Genomic DNA, 20,556 nt, shown 5'->3' on the forward strand with positions numbered 1-20,556 from the left:
GACAATTCCTCATGTTCACAGAACTAGCAATGCTCTTCAAGGCCAAATTAGATTTATATGGAATGGTAGGTCAGCTAGCAGCATTTTGTACCAGTCTGAGTGCCCAGGTTATTTAGCAGCCAAAATATAAATAGTAGCATCTCCAGGGACGCTGACATGCTTAATGCATCTGTGGCAAATCAAATTAAGAGAAATCCCATTATCTTGTTTGGGTTTCTGCTTTCTACTGACCACATGTTTCAATGTCCAAACGGGCCAGTTATTGCAGAGATATTTCATTACTCTAATATACTGTCCGAAAACAGAATATAAGGCGAGGCGGGAACCTAACCATACAACAAGATCATTATTTACAATTAAACTAAATTCATTTGTTTTCTCTTTTCCCTGTCAGGGTAGGTATCAGTCAGCTGAGATTACACTGTCAGCACAGCACATGGTATTTTTGCATTTTTAATGCAGCCCCCAAACATTTTTATTTAGCTCACTGTTATCAGAGTATTACTAATGAGCTGGTTGGAAGACAAATATTTTTAACAATACTTATAACCTTGTCATGCTCTGGGGTTTGTTTTCTGATGTTTATGAATATTTCTCATAGGGACTGAGTAAGGTAAACTGTCCATTAATCTCTAACTTTATAGTCTTCATGTTATTCAAGACAGACAAAAGAAACCCATAAGCATTGGGAGTTTTTAAACAAGATTATTTTATTACTAAGGGAATGAAGGACATGAATAAAAGCAGAAATGAGAAACACGTACAAGTTTTTATATAAAATGATACTGTGGCTGGAATAAAAAGCAAAGAATAAAGGGAAAATGCACTGATCCCTTTGTACCTTTGGTAACTCTGGATCATTAAATTCAGCTTCATGGGCAAGACCTGACATTTAAGTTGCATATTTAACTACGCTTTGACACTGATACTTTCCAACAAGGGATAAGAGAATAATTTGATTTTCAGTGCAAACTATCACTATTTTAAATATTTAAGATAATGTAATTTATTTTTTTCCAACATGTAGTCACATTATAACCAAAACATCCCCGAAGGGACAAATCCTCCAGCATTAAGTATTTTACCTAACTAAATTTTAATTAAGGAAACCTGAAAATAAATCCCATCTTTTCTGTGGCCTGTTTCCTCAGTCTGTTAAATCTTTGCTCGTGAAAATAAGTCTTAGATTCTTATGTAAAACAGCAAGCACTGTAATTAAGTGTTCTAGGAAACCAATCGTGCACTTTCAGGTATCTTAGATGTGTAGACTGCCAGCGATACATTCTTCGATAGAACTTCAATTGAGATAATTACATGTATTTTAGCATTTTTTCCTTTTGTTATGTTTCAGATTTTAAATTGTGTTCTGTTTCCTTGTGCTGGCTCATCATCACTTTCACTTTTAATTTGACAGAAAGAGTGGTAATCATTTTAGAAGAGGAATACATTTTTGTCAGAAAGTAGCCCATTTCTACCTATGTGGCATGATGCTGTGTACAAAGCACTACATAGGTAAGTTCTGTGCATATTAATGATTTCCTTTGATTGGAGGTGTGACCAAGGATCACACGTTTCCTTCTTAGGAGTGAAAATTCAGTTAAACTGTTCTGTTATATGACTGTCATTTCAGTCCCAATGTGGATGTGATTGCATATATATCATAATATTTCTCCTGCCATCTTGTGTTATTTTATTTATGTACTTTAAGTGGTTGTAGTGCTCTTGAAAATACCAGACTGATAGTACCGGAGACTGATTTTCTGTATTTATCCCCAATATAGGTATAGTGCAAGCTTTCCCATACTTCTCTGCTCATGTATTCATAACCAGAACCAGGAGGACCATCTGTAAAGGATGAGAAGGTACAATAGTCACTACCATTTATTAAGTGCTACTATGCAGCAGTCTCAGATATACCATTTATGCACTAGATTTTCTAGAGAATGGTGTGTGACATACAATGACAAGATTTCTGATAGCAGTGAGTGGCAGCGGTTGGTAAGTGTTCACTTTTAATGTTGACCGCTCTTTTTCAGTCTCCATGCCCATTTAGCTCATGGCATCTACTCATAGAATTTAGGGACCCAATTAAGAGAGTGTGGGGAAAATAAGTAATACAAACTAGATTTATAATGCATCAAGTTGTTAACATTGTTTACATAAGAAAATGTTTCATGACGTATCAATAATAATAATACAGTATTATTTCTTTTGTTTGTTTACTCCGATATCTACAACACTTTCCTCCCCCCGCTTTTCCCCCCGCCCCAGTTTTTGAAGACCGGACATAAATTGTTTGTGGGTGGCAGGTATCTCAATCCCTGCATATCTGAACTATGTAAGAGTTAATTATATCCCACTTCACTGCAGCTACGGTTAGATTCCTGGGGCCTCTTTGTGTATAATGCTGCACTTTAGTAATGTGTGTCACTGTAGAGACAAGACACATTAATGCAGACCAGAAATTATTAATTACAATTATAGTGACTTACAGTATTTAAAAAAATCAGAGCTAGATGAAATTTATTTTGAATAAAATTCATTATGAATTTAGCCCTTTTTGGAATAGCAAATATTTCATTAAAATTATTTTTTTATTGCATGTGTTATTTTTCAATATTTGCTGGGTAGTCTGGACAAATAACATTTTAGTCTATATGTTTTTAGTAGTTAATTTTGACTATTTGTTATTCGTTATTCATCTTGTGTCACATAGCATTATTTCTGCTCCCTGTTTGGATGTCTGGAACTTTCAGATAGCAATGACTGAATAACACCTTTCCAATAAAAATATTGAGATGAATAAACATTTGTAAAACTTTCAAGATTTGTGAACATTTTCACGGGTACCTCACAGATGTCCAAATACATTTGTGCAACAAATAATCTGACCCCATAAATTACAATGAACTGAATTTGGTGTTTTTCAAATAGTCATTAAGCCATTTTTTTGCTTGCTAATTTCTTTAAAAGTATTCACTACAAATTAGCGCTAGTCAGAAATATTTCCTCAACATTTCCCCTCAGATTTTATCAATTTTAGTTCAAAACTGAAACATTCTGTGTAGCTGGTTCAATTTAGATGAAATTCCTCCAAGCAGTCTTTGAAACATGCCTGCCAAGAGTTCCAGGTTCCAGGGCAGCCCTCCAAGTGGATGGTCCCCATGCTGGGAACTCCAGGGTTTTCCCTTTTGTGGAGAATTTCAAAATTTTTGGTTTTCATTCCAAATCAGGACAAAAACCAAATTTCAAAATATCAGTCATCTATTCCAAATAGATTCATAGATATTAAAGGCAGAAGGGCCCATTAGATCATTTGGTCTGACCTCCCGTATAATAAAGGCCATAGGATTTAATCCAGTTATTCCTGGATTAAATTGAGCCCAATAACTTGCATTTGACTGGAAGATATCTTTTAGAAAGGCATCTAGTCTTGATTTGAAGACTTCAAGAAATGGAGAATCCACCACTTTCCTTGGTAGTTTTGTTCCAGTGGTTAATCAGCCTCAATGTTAAATAATTGTGCCTTATTTCTAAATTGAGTCTTCCTTCAACTTCCAGATGTTGGTTCTTGCTATGCATTTCTCTGCTACATTCATAATCCCTATGTTACCTGGTATTATTGTTGAAAATCATGAAAATAGTGATGGTGACATTTTCTTTCATCAAAAGTTGCTTTGATATATTTGGCAAGTTGAATGTCTGCCTCCTAACTGTCTCAAGGTCACTTCGAGTACACTGAATAGGGCCGCAACAACTTGGGGTATGATGTCTAGAAAATGGTTTCTATCTTTGATAAGAAATCAAAACTCATGTTTTGCTTCTTTCTTAGAAAGTCAAAATAAATACATATTCCATTCCTCAGTGCAGTCTAACCTGTTTTTTGCATTAAGTAAACAGATGTTTTGCCAGTTAAACTGTTAGTTTAGCAAAGTTTAAATATTTGTGTCCAATGGAGGGGAAAGCTGAAAATCAACTGGTAAATTCCTCTTCAAGTGGGAGGTTTCATAGCCTGAATTTTCCTGTGTCATCAGTAACATCCAGATTCCCAGCAGGGAGAGCTTGATAAAAAAAGTTGTCTCGCTGTCTCAGGATTTATTTTGTGAATGAGAATGAGACAGACAACACTATCAGCTGAATGGGAGTCAGGGGATTTGGATTCTTTCCCGAGCTCTATCACTAAGCTGCTGAGTCACATTGGGCAGGTTTGATTAATTTTCCATGCCTAACATTCCCTAATGATTGAAGGGAAGACTTTCAGAAGCACCCAAGGGAGTTTGACTTCCATGGAGAATTATGCCTCAATGGAGCTTGTGCTCCTAAATCTCATAATTGTTTTAGAAAATTTCTCCAAGAATCAGTTCCTTACCAAATGCAGCATAGTTTAAAGTACAGTTCCTTTCTGAAAGTGACTATAAAGAAAAGCAGCATGAAGTTCCTGCTTTATTTTCTCTTTATTCCATATCACCTGTATAAATGTTCCAAGTAAACTGATGGGGGATTTTTTTTTAACTGCCATTCTGGAAAACTCACCCAAAGCTCAGCAAATCAGATCAGGATCTTTCCTGCCCAAACATATTACCCCTAACAAAGTTTAAATTAGTTCTTCAGTGACATCTGTGTAACCCTACTGCTGTTGTCAGATTGACACAGATGGAATTTATTGGAACTTAGCAGGCAATTCTCTTGGTGATGCAAGTGGTGGCATTTGGTGTGGCCTCAATCTACAGCACTTAAAAAGAATAGAACTTTAGTATCTCTAACAGAAGGGGGAAAAAATCTCACAAAAAGAAGATACAAACCTTAGCACAGACTTAGCAAGAGTATAAATATGGATTTTGAAGAAGGGTACAAGCAGATTGAGAGATTCCAATATTTACATATATCCCCCAAGTGGAGTGCTGTTGAGAGTTCTAGTAGTATCTCTGTCCAGAGTTTCCCTGAGAACTTTCTCAAGCTATCTTACCCTTCTTGAGTCCTTGGACATCTATATACCTCCTTAGCATATGCATACTTTCTCTCTGTTTCTTGATGAAATTCCAGTGACTCATTTGACAGGTCCACCCCCATAAGGCCAGTAATTGAGTAGCAGAGCACTGGAAAGCATTGTGCTTTGAATGCTAGGGGTGCAAATTGAAGTACTTCTAATCTGTTGCAGGGGTTGTGTATACTCCTTCCAGCTGTATCATATCCCAGTGCAGTAGCAGCAAAGAGCCTTTCCTGGTCCTAGGAAATTACTCCTAGCTATGCAGGGCAAGCCCCCCTTGCAGGGAAGCTCATTCCATGGTGCGATTTTTAAATCTCTTCCTCAACTGCTAGACCATATAGACTCAAGAATACCCAAGAAGATGTAGAATGCATCTCTCACTTGGAAGTTCTAAGAAGAGTAAAAGGCAGTAATCGCTTTATATTTTTTTCTTTTGTTGTTGCTTAAGTCACTTCATGTGTCTTTGAATAAGCACAGGGAGGGGCTTTGCTGAGTTAGGGGGCTGCCATTTTTACATTACCACTTTTCAGAGCACAACCATGCTTTAATTCATCAGCTTGCTCCTATGCATGAGTTCAGTCAAGAGCAGGAATGAGCCCATTACTTGTCAGCTGCTTGGAGATCTTCAGATAACAGGTGTAAAGGGAACTTGTAACACGATAAGGCTTCTGGACAAAGTACTGTTGTTTGGAAAACTATTGCCAAGCAATAAAAATCACTATTATATTTCAATTTCTTTTATTGTAACAACTGTCTTTGAAAGAGGCAGTTTTTTACAAGTGTGTTTTACTGGCACAATATGGAAAATCAGGCAGGCAAAAGAGCAGGTACCTGTGGAGATAATAATCATGATCAAAATAGACTGTATTTGCAGCTCAGACAGTTGCTGTTATTCGGCATATCTATGGTCAGTCTACATTCACCACATGTACTTTTCCTTTAAGAGAGAATCTCTTTCATTCTAAATACTTCACTGACAATTATCAGACATTCTGTGATGTGATCTGAATTATGAAATCTTACTCCTGTAGCCATGCTTCTATGACACGTTCACTTGGAAACTTAAATTACCATGGACTGGATTGTGACATCTGTAGTTCTTGCTGTATTAGGGGATGGGATATATACAGACGCCTTGAACAAGCAGCAATGGCTAGAGGTGTTTTGCCTGTAAAAGGCAACAATAGTGTGTACTTCTGAATGCACTCCCCCAGACCTCTGGGGTCTGGGGGAGTGCATTCAGAAGTATATACTATTATGATTGCCTTTATAAAGGATACAGTAGCTGTTCCTTGTTGTGCCAGACTCAGATCTCTGGGTAATATGGAGGTGAAAGAAATCATGGCCTGTTTTCTTTGTGGTGCCTTGCAGCTACTGATGGTCCTCCACACTTCACAGCAAAGGAGCTTATGGAGAGGATATGTCCATTTGTATCTACAATAGGGTCTTCTGCCAAAAGTTTCCCATTGTTGCTGGAGCTGGTTCAGGAGAGCTATTGTAGACCTGGTTCCAGACAACTGCTAGTATTTCAGGCACTGTGACACCTAACCTTGATCTGAGCATGTGCTCGTAAGGCCAGCAGCTGCCAGAACTTTGTCTACGCTATCATTCCCCCCATTCCTAGGGGTAAGTTAGAGGTAGAAACAAGAAATTTCATAAAAATAAGTCTAGGGTCGGCAAGGCTGCAGTGCAAGGGATAGGATTGAGGGTATGTCTACATGGCAACCTTTTATCTCCCTGCAGCAGCAAGTCTCAGAGTCCAAATCTATAGACTTGGGCTTGTGCTACAGTGCTAAAAATAGCTGTGTAGACATTTGGGCTTGGGCTCTGAAACCCATCCTACTTTTTGGGCTTCAAAGCCTGAGCCCAGATGTCTACACAGGTATTTTTAGTGCTGTAGTGTGAGCCTGAGTCTATAGATCTGGTCTCTGAGACTCGCTGCCATGAGTTTATTTTTGGGTTTATTTTTTGCTGTGTAGACATATCATTAGGCTGCATTTTTCACTGGACCACTAGCAGGGAAGGAATTGTGCACTATCTTTCCCTTTGCAACCATGCTAGGAGCAGCCAAAATACAGCCCAACTATATTTACTCTATACAGACTAGTCCTGTGTTCTTTGTGAAGTTAAATACCATTGTCTTCATTGTGTGTCTTGATCATGCAAGGAGTGTAGGTGTTGTGTCTTTTGCTGTATACATAAGAGTGTGAGCGACAGAACACTGGCACAGTGGGGTCAAAATAATCACGTTTTCAGTATACACATAGAACTCTCAAGGTCCAGCTGCCTATATATACTGCTGCTCTGGGAGGGTTCTCCTAGATTCTAAGTATAGAACATGGTGAGTACTACTAGGGGACTCCAACTAATTAAAGGGATACTTCTCTATTCCTATACACTATAGTAAGTTAGGGTCCTTAAGTCATTTTGAAAATGCTGTATTTTGACAAAGTGGTAAGGTAATTTTCTTTTCTGGACCAACTTCTAAATAAATAAATAAAAGATATTACCTTACCCACCTTGTCTCTCTCATATCCTGGGACCAAGAGGGCAACAACACCACTGCATATTTTGACAAGTGATTGCTAGAATTTTTTAGTCTGTTACATCTGTCTTTTTCAGCTGAAACAGTGTGTCTGAATATTTAGCTTGTATTGTTAACAGGAAAAGAAATATTTCGCTCCCATTTTTCAGACTGTTTTAGTCTCCTAAAATGTAATATTTCCCCAATATAACTTCATGTAGGTTTCATTTATTTTAACTTTTAAAAACAATCCTTCCATTAAAGGTTAAAGTAAGAAGTTGTTTCTTTTGTGAAAAAGATAAAGAATGCAGACTTTATAGGCCTGTGCAGTGAAGACCACCAGGAAGCTGCCAAAGAAAATTGGATTCATCCATACAGAAGCACATGGTTTTCTTGCAGTAAAATTCATTAAGTTGCCCAAACTCAGAACTTCCCAATGCTAATCACTCCAAGCTCAACTCTTTCATGAGGGTAAAATGCTCTGCTGAAGTATCTTGTTTGAATTCAATGGAGTTACGCTGGACTATACAGAGTAAAGTTTGGAGTAAAGAGGAGATAAGGGTGACACTCTTTTCCCTGACAGATTTAAAATTTTTATTAAAGGAAATGTTAAAAAAATATATATAAAACATAGTTTGGGAAAAGAGTGTCTGTACATCTGGGTATAGTGCTTAGATTATCCTCAAATACAAAGTTTGTTTTTAAAGTCATATGATACATAGAGTACGTAATCAGGAATAACCCCAATTTAGGTGAATAGATTTAACAATACAATTTAGATTTTAGAATCCAAATACTCGTACATCCCTTGTGAAAAGTTGTACAGAGATTTGGTTGTGGAAAGCAAAATATATCAATGACTAGAGATTGTCAACTCCTCTGCAACTGTGCAATTCATTTTTCATATGGAGCACATTGGTATTCTATGGCATTCTAGTCACGATATGTAACAGAACCCCAAAGACAGATTATGCAGTCACAACGATGAAAATTGATTACTAAGCACTCAATGAGTCATCTGCCTCAGGAAGTAACTACTTCAATCTATTATTGTCAAAGTCCTGATGGGTCAACCAGGACGTGAAAAGGAATTTGCATTAAATTGATTTGAGTGTTTTTTTTCTAGAAATAACATCACTCAATCAAAGGAAACATTCAGACAAAGCTAGACAGGACTGACTGAATTTGATTTGGAAAGGCAGAGCAGCAAGGGATGAGCAGGCTGATTCAGATAAAAATATAAATGGGATTTAGAGCACCATAAATCTAATTTTGCGGAATAACAGGTTAGAGGTGGTGGTAAGAATTTCTGCAATGCAGATGGAGATGCACAAGCAAAGAATCTCTTTTATTTGGTTATAGGTGTGTGTGTGTGTATATATACAAACAGCACATGCTATAGTATGTTTATACAGGTAGTGTATTTATATATGTATTCACCATTTAAAAAAAAAAGGTTGTCATTCGGTAATAAAGGATAACTTATTTATTTCCAACATTGGGTGATACCATAAATCACAAGAGCAAAGATCTTATGCTTTGTAACAAGATGCTGAAAATGGAGTTATTCTGGATTATGTAGTTGCATTGAATATTTATTTATGTTTTATAGTTTGAGGTTAGCGTGTTTCTGTTTTGAAAGCTTTTACCTTTCGAAGTCAGGATTTCAGAATATGCAGCCCACCACTTCATAAAATTCAAAAAGTGAAATATTTTCTCTTGATTTACAATACTCTGAGATCAGAATCAGGCTTTCAGAACGGACAGAAAATGGGGCATTGGAATTCTGTTGTTTTTTCTGACAACATTCTGTATCCTGAATAGTCTCTGTCTCCTCCTCCCCACCCCCCGTATAAACTAGGTCTTGTAATCACTGGAGTCATCTTCAAACTGTTTAAAATGTATGCGTTGCCAGATGTCCGTTTTTGACTGGAACATCTGGTCGAAAAGGGACCCTGGTGGCCCCAGTCAGTACTGCTGACCGGGCTGTTAAAAGTTCGGTTGGCAGGGATGGCAGGCCCCCTACCTGGCTTCTCGCAACTCTCCGGAAGCTGTGATCTGTCCCTCGACTTCTAGGTGGAGGTGCAGCCAGCGGGGCTCCGTGTGCTGCCCCTGCCCTGAGCACCGGTTCTGCAGCTCCCATTGGCTGGGAGCTGCGGGGGCGCTGCCTGCTGGCAGAGGCAGCATGCAGAGCTGCCTGGCCGCACCTCTGCCGAGCAGCCAAGGGACATGTTGTAGCTTCCGGGGACCCCCCAAGGTAAGCACCACCTGCACCCCTCACTCCCTCCCATACTCCAACCCCCACCACAGCCCTGAGCCCCCTCCCACACCCAAACTCCCTCCCAGAGTCCACACCCTGTACTCCCTGCCCCAACCCTGAGCTCCTACCTGGAGCCTGCACCCCTACCCCCTGCCTCAGTTCAGAGCCACCTCCCACTCTCTGAATCCCTTGGTTACACCCCTAGCCCAGAGCCCCCTCCTTCACTCCAAACACCTCATACCTGACCCACCCCAGAGCCTAGACCCCAACCTCCTGCCCCAGCCTGGAGCTCCCTCCTGCACCCAAACTCCCTCCCGGAGCCTGCACCCGAACCCCCTGCCTCAGCCCAGCGCCACTTCCCACACTCTGAACCTTTTGGCTCCACACCCCAGACGCCTTCCCCCTGCCCTAGCCTGGTGAAAATGAGCAAGTGAATGAGGGTGGGAAAAAGCGAGCGACAGAGGGAGGCAGGATGGAGTGAGTGGGGGCGGGGCCTTGGAGAAGGGGTGGGGGGCCTAGGGGAAGGGGCGGGGCAAGGGTGTTCACTTTTGTGCGATTAGAAAGTTGGCAACCCTGTTGGCAAGACCATTATTTATGGAGCAGTTCCTAAAAGTCTAAGGGCAGATCCTCAACTGATGTAAATTTTCACACTTCCATTGACTTCAACAGAACTATGACAACTTACGCTGGTTGAGGATGTGCCCCCTAAACTTTATATTCTTTAGTCCAATTCTGCAACTTCCATTCAGTCTGAATAGTATTTATGAGACTAGGCCCAAGAGAGCTCAGCGTGAGTAGTCCTATAAAGCTCTATTGTGTGTTGTACAAAGGCATAGTTGGAGGCATTCCCTGCCCTGAAGAGCTTGCAAACTAAAGGAGAGATTTTCAAATGTCTCAGGGATTTAGGAACTCAACCCCAGTTGAAAGGATTTGGGCTCCTAAATTGCTTGCACACTTTTGAAAATCTTCTGTATAGATGAGACAGGCAAAAGATGGGGGAAAAAGAATTTTTATTCCCATTACTGGCAGGGCTGAAGCACACAGAGACTCAAGCCCTGATTCAGCACAGAACTTAAGCATATTCCTAATTTTGACTTTAATCAGCATTTTGCGTGGATAAGGAATGCAGGTTCGGGCTCCTTGTGAGAAACAGAATTAGCATGAACAGGGACCAAACTGTAAAATGCTTGAATTTTACCAGTGGACAAAGAGGTGTCAGGGCAGACAGTAATCTGCATCTGACATAAGCTCTCAAATGGAACATAGGCATTTATCAGTTCCTATAAATAACACAGCTGAGAGGCTTCAAGTGCCTTGAACATATGTAGAACTTTAAATTATATCCCTGTTCTCAAAAAAAGTCCAATGAAACTTCTTAATCCAAGGGGTAACATGATCAAAATAGGTTTCAGAGCAGATAAATCAAGTCACCAAATTCCAAACAGCCTGCCAAATCGGTGAAAGTAGACCAACCATGAGTGCAGTGATACAAATCAGGAAGCGTCCTTCCCTACCCTGGTATCTTGAAAGTGAAGTAAATGAGAACTCTGGGCTCTGTAGTCACTGATACATTTCAGCTGCTTTTTGCTGCTCCAGCTAAAATATGTGAAATCTAATTGGATTCCCCATTACATTTCCTAAATACAAGAATCCTGAACAACGCCATCTAAAAGACTGGAGATTTGGAACATCTCTTCCCCAATCAATGGTACTGCATGTCTGAGTAAGTGTTGCAGGATTGGGCCCTTAATGTTTGTACAGTACATATATCATCTAAGACCTGATTTTTCTCTGTCCAGCCTCTGTCTGTGTGCACACTGGTACGCATGCTCAGTGTGGTAACATTATTTACATGAACATCTGACAAAATGTGCATGTGTAGTGATCAAACATGCAAGTATTAGTGCACCAAACAGTGCAAAAGGTGTGTGCCGCTGCAAAGATGCACATGGAGGCTGCCTGCTGAAAATGGGGCTCATAAAGCTCTATATTAGAGATAAAAATATTGTTTTCATAAGAACATAAGAATGGCCATACTGGGTCAGACCAAAGGTCCATCCAGCCCAGTATTCCGTCTACCAACAGTGGCCAGTGCCAGGTGCCCCAGAGGGAGTGAACCTAACAGGTAATGATCAAGTGATCTCTCTCCTGCCATCCATCTCCACCCTCTGACAAACAGAGGGTAGGGACACCATTCCTTACCCATTCTGGCTAAAAGCCATTAGTGGTCTTAACCTCCATGAATTTACCCAATTCGCTTTTAAACCCTATTACAGTCTTAGTCTTCACAATCTCCTCAGGCAAGGAGTTCCACAGGTTGACTGTGTGCTGAGTGAAGAAGAACTTCCTTTTATCTGTGTTAAACCTTCTACCCATTAATTTCATTTGGTGGCCCCTAGTTCTTATATTATGGGAACAAGTAAATAACTTTTCCTTATTCACTTTCTCTACACCACTCATGATTTTATATACCTCTATCATGTCCCCCCCTTCGTCTTCTCTTTTCCAATCTGAAAAGTCCTAGCCTCTTTAATCTCTCCTTGTGTGGGACCCATTCCAAACCCCTAATCATTTTAGTTGCCCTTTTCTGAACCTTTTCTAATGCCAGTATATCTTTTTTGAGATGAGGGGACCACATCTGTATGCAGTATTCAAGATGTGGACGTACCATGGATTTATACACGGGCAATAAAATATTCTCCATCTTATTCTCTATCCCTTTTTTAATGATTCCTAACATCCCCTTTGCTTTTTCGACTGCCGCTGCACACTGCGTGGACGTCTTCAGAGAACTATCCACGATGACTCCAAGATCTTCCTCCTGATTGGTTGTAACTAAATTAGCCCCCATCATATTGTATGTATATTACTTACTACTATTTTGTAAAATAACTGCCTGGGATTGTGATTGACTCCCTGGAAATCAGTTTCTCATTAAACACTATCACTGTGCATTTTTAAGCTCCTCTTAGGCTACGTCTATACTACCCATCGCTGGCGGCAGCATGTAGGGTATGTGCAGCTACACACTTCAGGCACTGGGAGGCTGCACTGCTAAACATAGCAGTGTAGATGGGGAGGCATGGCTTGAACAAATAAAGAGATGTTTAGGGTACGTAGTTGTATACATACTCACACCCGTCAGGCATGTCTGCACTCTACTCACTTAATACACTTCTGTTCATTCCCATGCAAGGGGGCTGTGTGGGGATGTACACCACACACTGCTGTGTGCCGTCTAGACATACCATAGATGAAAACTCTTCTTCCATGTCCATCTGGATTCAAATGAAAACCAAGGCGGAAGAACCATCAGTAGGCTCATCTCTAGTACAGCTTATTCCATTTGGAGGCGTCAAGAGAGTGCTATTATACTGATCAGCTATATTCTTAACATCAGGAAAAGGCATTGCGGTAAAGAGGAAATGGCTCTCTTCCAGGAGTGTTGGTACCAAGTGCCCTCAAATTACAGCACTCAACACTATGACAAGGAGGAGCTGACCACTAGGTTCTTTTAACAGAAGTGCATTTATTGTTACGTAAAAGTTGAAGAGCATTACTGGAATCAGGCAGCAGCTAGTGCTCTGAGCTGGGATAGAGGACACTGATGACTTTCAAATGATTCCAGTGAAAGCCAGAGAAGGTGGCATTATTTAATACGAATATTGAAATAAAATATTTAAATTGACAGCAAAATGTACATGCATATACAAACTTTGTTATTAACTCAAATGAATGATATATAATCACCAGCTATCCGTAAAGGGAAATAACTGAACTGCATCTTTTTGAAGGTGGAAAGATCTAAGGCTTTAGGTAGAGGTCAGCATAAATAAATAATAAATTAGAAAGGATACTCCTATACTTGCACTAGTTTCACACAGATGTAACTTTGACTTCTTCATTCGACTTCCCAGTATAAATAAGAGAAGAAGTGTGTTCCTCACCATCCTCCTAAGTTTATTTTAAATAAAGAGTGGGTCTCTGCAACTAAGGAAGATTTACTAAACATCTGGCATAGTTAGTCAAATTATAATTACAAGAAACACATTGGCTCCTTCAGAAGTCTAGCAGTCAGTTCTAGAAGAACATTAGATTTTGTCTAGTGAGTAGCCATCCCATATATAACAAAATTAAGACATTAACTAGTGTGTTCAGACTCTTTGATGTCTCTGCAGGATTACAATGGTGAGAATGATTGCAAGGCCTAGAGACATTCCTCCTTTGCCTAAAATGAGCAGTCCTTAAAACATATTATCTTACAAAAGAGTTGGAGCCCAGTTCTGGGTTGTCATTTCTCTATGAACTTAATAGTCTGAGCCACAGCCAAAGTATTTGAATGACATATAAATAATTGAGACAAACTATATATACTTGCTACAAGGCTGAGAAGAGCTGCCACTTGAACTAGGAAACCCAGCTGAGGATGAAACAGACCTCAGTCTGCCCTTCTGCAGTCAGCCCAAAAATACTTGGGCACTATAATAGTAGGAAGAAGCAAGAACAAAGAAGAAGGGTGACATGTCTACTCAAGAAACCAAAATAAAATAATACAATTGGAACAGTTGAAAACTTAAGTACAGAATTCTGTATCCAACCCACAGGGAACACCACCAAGAGAAGAAAAAAATGTATTCAATAGCATAAAGAACATTAAGTGAAATTAATCATATTTGAAAACCTAAATTAAAAATGCGTGTCTGAGACAAAGTTAAGAAAAAGTCAAAGGTTGCACAGAAATCACCCCTGCAGAAGCTCATGACTGGCAGAAAACACCAATAACTGACCATAGTTATCTAGAGCAATATCAAAGCATGCTTAAATTGTCAAAACACATTGACTAAACAAAGCTTGGAGCTAAATCAAAGGCAGACAAAATCTCTACAGATAGCAGTAGAATTGCTTCTTCTTTAAATGATGCTGGTATAAACCTGGAGTAATTCTACAGAAAGCAAGGGATCTACACAAAGGTAAAATCAGAACTGGTCTGAATAAGTCGAAAATCAAGCAGGAGGTCCATACCCAATGGTTTTATAAAAAAGACTTGTCCATAGAACAGATATACCAGAACAAACTAGTGTGCCTGGATGTTTCCTGTAAAGAGTAGCTCAGGGATCCTTATGTAATGCCCATACTTTGCCAAGGTGTCATTGCTCATTGTCTGCTGACAGAGAAATTAAATTAGTTTCTCTCTGGTTGGCTCTGTTTAATTGGCAGAGCTCTTCAACCTCATAGACTTTTAGAAAATTTAAGTCAGTTCCCTTTTGTCTCCAGATTGTCCAGATACCTCCTTTACAACAACTCGATCTCCAAAGACAAGAAAGTGGTCCAACCAAGAATGATTCCTAGCCCAGCATTCTAAAACATTTTGACTGAAATGGGAAGAAAAGCAGCACAGATGATATGCCATTTATTGTTAAGCAGATGTTTCGATCACCACTTGCAAAGAGACCAGATTATTTCTATGTGCCTGTGCTGTCAATCTTTCTGCAAGTGCATCTGTGTATTATTTTGCTAAGATTAAGCAAAATTCAGTTTTACTGAAAGACTTTTAAATTATCATTTAAATGGAGATTTTTCTTAATTGTTTGTGTGAGAGAGGTTTTGAAAGACTAGGCTAGATCTTTAACTAGTGTCAATCAGTGTAGCTTATTTGAAGTCGGGGGAACTTCACTTCACAACAGCTGAGGACCTGGCCCTCTATTGCAGAATCAGAGGTAATGGAGAGGAGCTCCAAATAACTGGGAAATACAGTTCAGAATACTGTGAAGAAAGGGCACAGAGACAATTGCAGAAGTCAAAGGGCTGTGAAGGGTATTCCATTTCCTTCCCTTTCTACAGTCCTTTTCCATCAAATGAAAGCCAGGTGTCTGAAAAAAAATCAAGCTAAAAAAAGCAGCAATCATAAGCACTGGAGCAAATGAGGAACCAGGAGCTGATTAGCAGAGGATCAAAGTGAATGTGACTGATGCCCCAAGGAGCAATAAGCAGTTTGTTTGTACATTCAGCCATTTTGTGTCCCAAAAGTATCTTTAAGTTTTACTCTCAAGTATGTGACAACTGGATGGAATAGCAATAGCTGTGCTTGTACATGAATCAGGATGGATCGATTGGCAAGAGAGTTGTTTAGATGGAAAGTAGTTGCCACCGTCTCGGTTGAATTAGTCTCCATTGCTGAAAGTAAGTGATCAGAGTATTCAGGTCTTGGCAGAGATTTCCTTCAATCCTGTGGAAATTGTATCCCTTGTCAGCAATACAGATGCCATCAGCATACACGTATTTCTTGGCCTGCATTTCAGGAAGGTTGTATGTAGATATTGAACGAAAGGGGAGCCAAAACTGACCTTTGTGAAGGCCATTGCAGAGATGTTTAAAGTGATGGATTATCTCCCCAATTTGCGGAATGAAGCTTCAGTTGCTAATCATTTCTTGAATGAATGGCACCATCCGCCTACACGGAATAACTTGCAGCAGCTTGGCAGTCAGCCCGATGTACCGTGTCGTAGGCTGACGTAAGATCAATAAGAACTGCACCAACTTTCTTTTCTGATACAAATGCATTTTCTGTATCTTGATTTGGGTAGAGTACCTTCTATTTTCCCCTCCTAAATCCAGTCTAAAGGTGAGGCAGCTGAGGATAGATTGCCTCTTTAATCTGCATCAGTATTAGTCTCTTCATCACCTTGTAGATAATACACTGCAGAGAAAATGGTTGATAGCTCTTTGGGTCTGTCAATGCTTTCCCTGGCTTGGCGACAGCTATGACCTTTGCTCTGTGCCAGACGGTTGGGATGCTGCAATCCTAGGTACAAGGATGCAAAAATCAAAGCGGACAGCTTTTGGTGATTGGCCCAAAATGAATGATGAACTTCTTATGGATGTTGTGTAGACCAGGAGCCTTTTTAGACTGCAGTTGATGTATAGCCAGGTTGAGCTCTTGATCAGTAGAAAGAGCAGGTTTGTGTTCACACTCAGTATATATTCCAGTGAGAGACTGAATGACTCTAGAACAATGTTATGCTTAGAACTTGTATAATCATGGGGAAAACTGAATTTAAATTTTAGTTTCCAGAAAACAATACTCATGCATGGGACTTGGAAATTTGGACATCTCAGCCAACGTTAATGCCAGCAAAACTCAATTGGTAGTGAAAAGCGAACACAAAAAGCGTCTGAGTCTGGTGGAAGCAAATTTGGTTAAAAATTCAAACCAGTGTTCAAAATATTTGCTTATATAATCCTCTAATCAGGGAACAGAAAAAATAAGATAGGGCTTACATGGTGAATCACAACACAGCTCGGTGGCTGGCTATATGTGATCAATCTGGAGAGGTAAAAGAAAAAAGTGTTAAATTAATTCAAATGACAAACCTGTAGAAATTACAATGTGCCCATGGATATTCTATGACCAGTAAGAGGCTAAGCTTATTGAATAAGGTATTCATTGTAGAATATTCATTCATCTCCAATTATGAATGAACGTAACATATAACCTTCAGTGAACCTGGGTGTCAATGTCTGTCTGTTTAGAAAAGAGCTGTACTAAGGGGTACGGAGAACAAAAAAAGAGATTAAATATGCATTCAGCTGCTAAGAATCACATGGGTCCATATGTAGATGAGAAAATGTCTAGGGTTGCTGAAGAAGGAAAGCATAAAGTGGAAAGAGGTGTAAAAGGTCTCACTATTGGCAAAAAGCATTTTGGCTGCCAGATGTAGACTTGTTGGTATTTTCCCAGGGCCTTAAAATTTTAATTTGAGGCTTTCTGTGCATAGCCTGCCTGCCTTGCAATTTCTTCGCAAGTTAGATTCAGTACTACTTATGTGGAACACACTCTAATGCAGGGTCGGCAACCTATGGCACGCGTGCCAATTTTTAATGCCATGCTGATGCCTGCAGGGTTCCAGCTGCCGGCTCTGCTCAGCCTGCTGCCGAACCCAAGCCGGGACCCCGGCAAGCAGCAGTGTGCCATTAAAAATCCTGCCTGCCCCGGCCTGCTCTTCTCCGCCCTCCCCCAATGGGGGCAGGGTGAAGAAGCTTGGTCCTGCTGGCTGCTGCTGCAGGGAAGGCAAGATCCCCCTCCCCCGCCTCTTCTGCCGGCGTGCTGGGGTTCCTGCCCCTCCTCCTCTCCCTCCCTGCCGCCGATCAGCTGATGGCCCTTGGGAGGAGGGAGAGAAGTGGAGACAGAGTGTGCTTGCTGCTCTGGGGAGGAGGCGGAGAAGAGGTGGGGACGGGGCCTTGGGGAAAGGGGGTGGAATCGGCATATCCCCTCCAGCCCCCTGCCATGAGCCACTCTGGGCAGGGGGCTGGGAGCACCCCTAGGACTCTAACCCAACCCCCCCAGCCCTCTGCCCTGACCCGTGCAGCCCCCACGACCCCAGCCCTGACTCCAGCACCCCCACACATACCCAGCCCTCCCACATCCCATACCCTGACTCTTGCACCCCCCGCATTCGTACCCCCACCCTGAGCACCAAACGGGAGCTCCTGCACTCCCCCCCACACACACACACATTCCCACCGCACCCCTCGCACCAAATGGGAGCTGCCCTGGTAACCACTCCACACCCACTCCTGCCCCAACCTTGAGCCCCCTCCCTCATTCTAGCTCCTGGCCAGACCCTACACTCCAACCCCCAGCATGATCCTTCACCCCCAGCTCTGTGCTCATTGCACTCCCACCCTCAGCTCAGTGCAGAGAGAGAGGAAGGGAATGGGCTAGAACCAAGGAGAAGGTAGGTACCCACTGTATGTGGGCAGGGCTGGGATCCCAGACCGGCAGCAGGCAGAGCAGGTCTGGCAGCCGGGACCCTGGCTGGCAGGAGCCGGCGGATGGAACCCCAGACCAGTAGCAGGCTGAGCGGCAGCGGGCTGAGCCGCTCAGCCCGCTGCCGGTCTGGGGGTCCTGGCCGCTGGCCCCGCTCAGCCCGCTGCCGGTCTGGGGGTCCAGGCCGCTGGCCCCGCTCAGCCCCCTGCCGGTCTGGGGTTCTGGCTGCCGGCCCCTTGCCAGCTGGGGTCCCAGGTGCAGGCCCTGCTCAGCCTGCTGCCGGCCTAGGTGAACAGAACCCCAGGCTGGCAGCGGGCTGAATGGGCCAGTGGCTTAAGATCAGCATTTTAATTTAATTTTAAATGAAGCTTCTTAAACATTTTGAAAACCTTGTTTACTTTACATACGACAATAGTTTAGTTATATAAACTATAACACCACACCACTTCTGAAAGGTTGCCGACCCCTGCTCTAATGCCAAGGAAAGGGTTGGTGCAGTAGTAGCAAAACTTGAGACACGTTAATATTCAGACAGTCTTGACAACTTGGGAGTATCCTTTTTTTTTTCTCTCCCCAGAAGTTATAGTCCTACCTTACTTATCCTAATCACGTCTGAGAAAATGGCTTATCTGCAATGTATGGGCTTGCAGGGCTACTTCTTAGAGTGATTAATGGTGAGTAACTGATTCCCCTTCTCTACCATTCACTTGCTGAGCAGTCAGGGCTGATAAAGTGTAGTAAATTTTTGCGAAGACAGGGCTCAGAATACAGCCTCACAACTTATTCTCTACAGCCTGGTGGAGATGGCATGCATTCTTGAAAAATGCCAAAAACATTTTAAATAATTCCCATTAAGTTTTTTTTATCCTTCGCTAAACCCAGCACTGTTTGTGTAGTCCATCTACCCCTAGTAGTTATAAATATTCAAAACTTCCAACAAGATATTGGCACAGCATTGAGTTGCTCTGTGTGTATCTTTTGTACAGGGGTGTTTATAATATTTTCCTGGAATTAAAGAATACTTGTTTATTGCAAGAGGGCCTGGAATGCAAGACCTATTATGGGCATCTAATGGTAGCAAGTCTAAAAGAATCTCTTGACAGTATTACTTCCTTCTACATTTTTGCAGTTGATATATGTTCTTTCTCTGGACCCCAAACATACAGTGGCAGAGTCATAAGTAGGATTGTGTATAACACACTGGTTTTGATTGTATTGATTTCACAAACCACACTCTGTGGGTTAAGTTGACATCTTACAAATTTAAAACCTTCAAGCAGAGTTAGATCTAGCACCTGTAAAACAAGTTGGTTTCCTATTGTGGGTGTCCTTTATTTAGTATTATCGGTACTCCAAAGAGGACTGTGTAAAATGATAGAACATTCTAGCGAAGTAAATGATTCAAAAGTAAGATAGTCTTTACTAAACTTAAGCATGATTTCATCTCTTTTAGCTCTTTGTCATTGTTCAGGCTAGATATATTATATCTTGTAATACTCGGAGGGATGTTTTCTATTTCTAAAAGAATACTTTCTTGTAATCAGTGAGGGCAATAAGAAAAAGAGATGTACCAATGAAGATAATCTGTCTCTGAGCAAGTGTTCTCTCATATAACATATGAGGTTGTCAAATCCACTCTCATCCTTTGGGCTAAGGTGGTTAATAGTTGAGTCTAGATATATTAAGTTGATTGGGGATACACAGAATTTCACAGCATGGTGGTAAGAATCAAGGGCTCTATGGTAGATATCTCCAAGGATGCCTGGAGGAGGGTATGTGAATGGAAGATGATGAATAAAGATATCAATATGCTATTGTCAAGCCAGACCTCATAGAATGTGCTCATTGAAACTTTGAAGAAGAATATCTTTCAAAAGAAGCTCATGTTAACATGTTCTGCTTTGATAAAGGCAGAACATCTTAAAGGCCTGCAGGCTAGTAAGTCTACAATAAAATTGTACTGTAGTGTTGATGTTTACTTTTTGATCACTGGATTATCAGTGGATATTTATGCAGAG

The 20,556-nt window shown here is 41.0% G+C and overlaps 1 long non-coding RNA gene across 1 annotated transcript in view; it reads left to right on the forward strand.

Moving 5' to 3' along the window:
• The first annotated feature begins 1,444 nt into the window (after window positions 1–1,444).
• The window catches only part of LOC144930894 (uncharacterized), a 147,037-nt gene continuing 127,925 nt past the window's right edge, over window positions 1,445–20,556 (forward strand). Inside the window, exons 1-2 of the long non-coding RNA XR_013636369.1 lie at window positions 1,445–1,512; window positions 1,782–1,862. This is a non-coding gene — a long non-coding RNA (uncharacterized LOC144930894). The remainder of the gene's footprint in view (window positions 1,513–1,781; window positions 1,863–20,556) is intronic.

Source organism: Lepidochelys kempii, chromosome 10 (genome assembly GCF_965140285.1).
Source record: "Lepidochelys kempii isolate rLepKem1 chromosome 10, rLepKem1.hap1, whole genome shotgun sequence".
In the NCBI taxonomy this organism is placed as follows: Eukaryota; Metazoa; Chordata; order Testudines; family Cheloniidae; genus Lepidochelys; species Lepidochelys kempii.